At 54.3% G+C, this 5,347-nt stretch overlaps 2 protein-coding genes across 3 annotated transcripts in view; one reads left to right on the top strand and one right to left on the bottom strand.

Annotated features, from left to right (window-relative positions):
• LMNA (lamin A/C) overlaps positions 1-4,921 on the bottom strand; it is a 61,434-nt gene extending 56,513 nt beyond the window's left edge. The window contains exons 1-2 of one of the 2 annotated variants that reach the window (XM_011992741.1): positions 4,812-4,921; positions 4,309-4,547 (exon numbers count right to left, since the gene is read on the bottom strand). The gene's annotated coding sequence lies outside the window, so the exon portion shown is untranslated. The remainder of the gene's footprint in view (positions 1-4,308; positions 4,548-4,811) is intronic. The other variant, XM_011992739.1, reaches the window with a different exon arrangement.
• The window catches only part of MEX3A (mex-3 RNA binding family member A), a 42,992-nt gene that overhangs the window by 26,168 nt on the left and 11,477 nt on the right, over positions 1-5,347 (top strand). The gene's annotated exons all lie outside the window — the stretch shown is intronic.

Below are 5,347 nucleotides of genomic sequence, written 5' to 3'. Positions count from 1 at the left end.
GATAGAGAAGGCCTCCTGAGAGAAGTAGGAAGATGGGGGAGATGACCTCTCTAAGGGCCAGTCTGCTTGGTAAGACAGCCTTGGTGGCAGCCTCCTGTGTCTTCCTCCCTCAGGGTTCTGAGAAATAGGGCTAAGGAGGGGCAAGTGTTAGGTGTGCACCCCCATCCCTTGGTACTGAATGTTCAGACAGTGATAACAGGTGCTCAGAAGTGCTCAGAGGAAAGAAGGGATACAATTCCTGGCCGGGCGTGGTGGCTCACGCCTGTAATCCCAGCAGTTTGGGAGGCCAAGATGGGGGCGGATCACCTGAGGTTAGGAGTGCGAGACCAGCTGGTCAAGATGGCGAAACCCCATCTCTACTAAAAGTACAAGAATTAGCCAGGCGTGGTAGTACATGCCTGTAATCCCAGTTACTCAGGAGGCTGAGGCAGGAGAATAGCTTGAACCCAGGAGGCGGAGGTTGCCGTGAGCCGAGATCACACCACTGCACTCCAGCCTGGCAACAGAGCGAGACTCTGTCTCAAAAAAAAGAAGGGATACAACTCACAAGCACACAGTCTGGATCATCCACCCCACTCCTATCTCCCAACCTCCACAAGAACCCTGGAATCTCCACTGGGTCACCTTTCCTGCCCTGCAGCCTGGCTTGTGTGTGTGTATGTACTCAACAACTCAACAGGGTCCTTTGTTCCCCCGGCATGAGGCCAGAAGCCTGGCTTGTGCAAGAAAGACAGAAAAGAGAGAGAGAGAGAGAAAGAGAGAGAGAGACAGAGAGAGAGAGTCAGAGGTCACCTGCATTCCAGGGTTTAACAGGAATTATTTTTAGAATTATTTGCTATTTGTTTGGAATGATTTTATTTCAGCAAGTCTAGACCTAGAAGTGACTTCAAGTGACCTATGATGGGTCAGAGTAAATCTCCTCCAGTGCCCGGCACATCTCAGGAGCTCAATAGGAAGTGGTTGGCTGAATGAATGAATGAATGAATGAACAAATGAAAATTCCTGAAGAACATAATCTGGCTAAAGTCAAACACAAGGGGAGAACAACCAGGGCCAGGAAACTAAAACTGATTGAACACTTAAGATAGCCAGGCACTGTGTTAGGACCTTGGCCTATTTTATTTTTTGAGACAGAGTCTCCCTCTGTCACCCAGGCTGGAGTGCAATGGCACAATCTTGACTGCAACCTCTGCTTCCTGGTTCAAGCAACTCTCATGCCTCAGCCTCCCAAGTAGCTGGGATTACAGGTGTGCACCACCACGCCCAGCTAATTTTTGTATTTTTAGTAGAGACAGGGTTTTGCCATGTTGCCCAGGCTGGTCTCAAACTCGTGGCCTCAAGTGATTCACCCACCTTGGCCTCCCAAAGTGCTAGGATTACAGGAATGAGCCATCATGCCCTGCCAGAGCTTGGCTTATTATTTCAATTTTAGAATAAGGAAACTGAGGCTCGGCAATAAATGACTGCCCAAAGTGGCAGAATAAGCAGCATGTTTATCTCTGGAGACCTGCTCTTTCCTCCTGACACCATAAAGTTGTAAAAATGCAGTTACGGCCGGGCGTGGTGTCTCACGCCTGTAATCCCAGCACTTTGGGAGGCCGAGGCGGGCAGATCACGAGGTCAGCAGATCGAGACCATCCTGGCGAACACGGTGAAACCCCGTCTCTACTAAAAATACAAAAAAATTAGCCGGGCGTGGTGGCGGGTGCCTGTAGTCCCAGCTTCTAGGGAGGCTGAGGCAGGAGAATGGCGTGAACCCGGGAGGCAGCAGAGCTTGCAGTGAGCGGAGATCGCGCCACTGCACTCCAGCCTGGGCAACAGAGAGAGACTCCGTCTCAAAAAAAAAAAAAAAAAAAATGCAGTTACACTCAACGTTCCCCTATTGAGCTTCTGTTCTGGGCAGGGCTGCATGCTAGGTTCTGCGCCGCTAGGGTTGGGGACCATGATGAAGATGAGAGACATAGTGCTGTTCTCCAAAGTCCCGAAGGGGACAAGTATGCCACCTCTACACCTTTCTGGTCATAAGGCAGAGAGTGGGGAGTGTTGTTTAAGTAAGACCTTCTGCTCTCATTGCCATAATTCTGGATTAGGCAGGCGGGGAAAAGGAGAGCCTGTAGACAGAAATCTAGCTTCTCAGTTGAGGGAGGGGGCCTCCTGAACAAAGGAAGCCACCAGCCTCCGGGGGACAGCGAAGGACTCGTAAAAAACGCTCTGAGAATCCAGCTCCTCAAGGTGCCTACTCTGGGCCTCCTCTGCACCTGGGCACTCTCCCACATGATCTGCAGCACACACTCTCATATGTACACCATGCCACACACCTAACTGCATTCACACACATATCCTTCACCCTCCAGGTGCCAGGCTCACATCTGCTGTGAAGGAAATTTGTCTGGAGTCCCAATGGGACCCTGAGGGTGGACATTAACTTACCCAGAGGACTGATTCATTCTTGTTGGTGGATCAGGGATGAAGTGGGTCCAGTAGGGACCCTGCCTCGCCCGCCCCACCTTTCAGTCAGCCCCTTCCCCATTCAGCAGCTGACCCCCTCCCCACTCATACATATTTGTTTCTGCCCTTTGTTTTCCTCCCTGGCCAAATCCCCAAGGCTTCTTTGGTGATTAACCTCCTGCTTTAATTAGCTTAGTGGGGAGGAAAGCAGAGGCAGGGCAAGTTCAGGGTGGGAGTCTGGGGGGAATCTCATTTCAGTGGGGACAGGAAGGCTCAGCTCAGCTGGTGGCCCCACAAAAATGCCTAGCACACAGCAAGTCCTATGCAACTGTTTGCTATTTCTATTAATGTGAAAGAGAGTCACCTGGTCCACAAAGCAAAAACTTTCTCCCAAAGAGACCCCATGGTCCCCAGTACCACAGTCTCTGCAATCCAGGTTCCTGGGACAGAAGGATGGGACAAGAGGCAGAAACAGACCACTCTCTAGGACTTTGTCTCTCCAATTCTTCCTCTTTCATTCTTGCTTGGTGGCAGTAGCATCAAATCCCACAATAAGGTTTACTGTTGATCTTATGTTAAATCCCCAGTCCAGGGGGCAAACTTCCCCAATTCCAGGGCCCTCCCGGGTTCCTCAGTCAAGGTTCTCCTTCCCTGGATCTTCTGCCTAGCAAAGGAAAAAAAGCCCTGCAATGTGCCAACTCCGCTCCCCCCGCCCCCACAAACCCACCCCTTCTGAGATCCTCAGCTCAGGTTCCAGCACTCCCATTAGTGTGCAAACTCACTCTTTCCAAGAAACAGTTTAGGGAACTGGGCTAAACAGCTCAGCCCTCAAGGCCCCACATTGCTAAGTCTGTGAAGTCAATTCATCTGTTCCCTTGCCTCTCAGCAGGACTTTACCTTACAAACTAGTTCAGATTTTTGTTTTTCAAGTCACTCCAGAAAAGGACACCTTACCACTGTGGCTCACCCACCCACTGTTATAAAACTCTATGGAAGTTCTTCTTAAAGTCTGACCTCCAGCCCTCAAGCTGCAGTGCCATCCCTTCTTCCCTTGGGAAAGATCCAGACACAAAAAGGGTGATATAAAATAAATGCAGAAGATACGGGGTAAAGGGAGAAGAAAAAATTGCATTACACTCCACCTTCCTGAAACTCTAAAAGTGCCTAATTCTCCAAGCCTTACAAACTTCATTCTCACCGAATTTCCGGAGTCAAACGGGAGTGAATGGTTTTGTGTGTGTGTGTGTAGGCGGGGGCCAGAGTCTCACTGGAATGCAGTGGCAGGATCTAGGCTCACTGCAACCTCCGCCTCCCGGGTTCAACCAATTCTCCTGTCTCAGCCTCCTGAGTAGCTGGGACTACAGGCGCCTGCCACCATGCTCGTCTAGTTTTTGTATTTTTAGTGGAGACGGGGTTTCACCTTATTGGTCAGGCTGGTCTCGAACTCCTGACCTCAGGTGATCCACCTGCCTCTGCCTCCCAAGGTGCTGGGGTTACAGGCGTGAGCCACCGCGCCCGGCCCTGAATAGGTTTTCAGTGGGAGAGGGGTGGAGGAAACAGAGTGGAAATTACGATGAGTGCTAAAGAACAGATCACCCCAAGCTGTATTCACAGCCCAGGCCTGAAGGAAGTCTGGGTTCCCAGTCCATCCTGGTCTCTCCTCCCTCCTTCTGTCACACCCAAAGCTCAAGGCCCTCACCCCAAACGGTTAAGTCACCCCAGGCCTTTAAGACTTTTCCTGCCTCCCCACTCTCCGTCCGACTCCCACTTCTATCCCTCCACTCTGTCAACCTCCGCACCTCATCACTCCACCGCCCTCCCGACCCCCTCCACCGAGCAGAAGGACGTGAACTAACTCACCTCCCAGTCGGTGCCTCTGAGATCTCCGAGACTGGAGGGGGGCGGGGGGCGGACGAGGGGAGATGGCTTGCTGCTTAGGGAGGAGGGGACCCCATCCTTTGCCAGGGGGTTGCAGCCCCAGCCTGGCACCCCTTCCTGGCCCCCACAATGCGCAGAGCCCAGCTCTCCCCCCATCGCTGCTGCGGGCTTTGTCTTCTCGGCCGAGAACCTTTCCCCGCGGCCGGGCTCCGGGATCGACTCTGGGAGAGCGGGAGGGGGACGCGGAGAGGGAGCGCGGCAGGGAGTGGGGAGAGGGGAGCGGGAGAGAAAGCCGCAGTGAGCGAGCGGGGACAGCTCCCCGCCCCCCCCCCTCATTTCCATAAAAAAGCGGGCCCCCAGGACCGGCCGGCGCGTGGAAGGAGCGGGTCCTGGGAGGGGGCGCGCGGCGTTAGCCAGCTTCAAAGCCGCTCCGTTTCCGCATACTACCCCTTCTCCCCGCACCCTCCCCTTACAAAATTAGGGACCTCGACTTCCATCCCACCCCTAGCTTGCCCGGGAGCTGCGAGGAAAGACCGAAGGGCACTATCCTCGGGTCAAGGAATTTGTCCCCGCGCCCCCAAGGGCGGGAAACTACAACTCCCGGCATGCCCCGGGCGCCCCCGGCGCGCCCCCCTCCCGTCAGTTCCATGCTGCTCCATCCAGTTCATTTAAAACAAAAGAGTTTGAGCGCTGGAAGGGGCTGGGCTCTATTGGGGGCCACTGAGCGCCGCTCCCGGACTGGGGCTCGGTGCGGGAGCCTAACGGGGGCGCCTGGACGGCGGGGGCTAGAGACTCCCAGGTCCGAGGCGGGAGGGGTGGGGGCAGAGATCCTGCAGCCCCCCGCCCCCCGTCACCCCCGGAGAGGAGAGGAGATCTGCTTTCTTGGTTTTGCTTCTCTTTCCCCCCACCCCCACCCCGGGGGCTGGGGCGAGGGGAGTCGGGTTACAGGGTGTTTGGGGAGGGGGGCTTAGGGGGAGGGTCTATCTTTCTATCTCGCTTTCTTCCCCCCTCCCCAGTTCTT

Source organism: Mandrillus leucophaeus, unplaced genomic scaffold (genome assembly GCF_000951045.1).
Source record: "Mandrillus leucophaeus isolate KB7577 unplaced genomic scaffold, Mleu.le_1.0 Scaffold418, whole genome shotgun sequence".
Classification (NCBI taxonomy): domain Eukaryota; kingdom Metazoa; phylum Chordata; class Mammalia; order Primates; family Cercopithecidae; genus Mandrillus; species Mandrillus leucophaeus.
The sequence above is the reverse complement of the archived record's forward strand: the minus strand, read 5'-3'. Positions and strand labels throughout refer to the sequence as shown.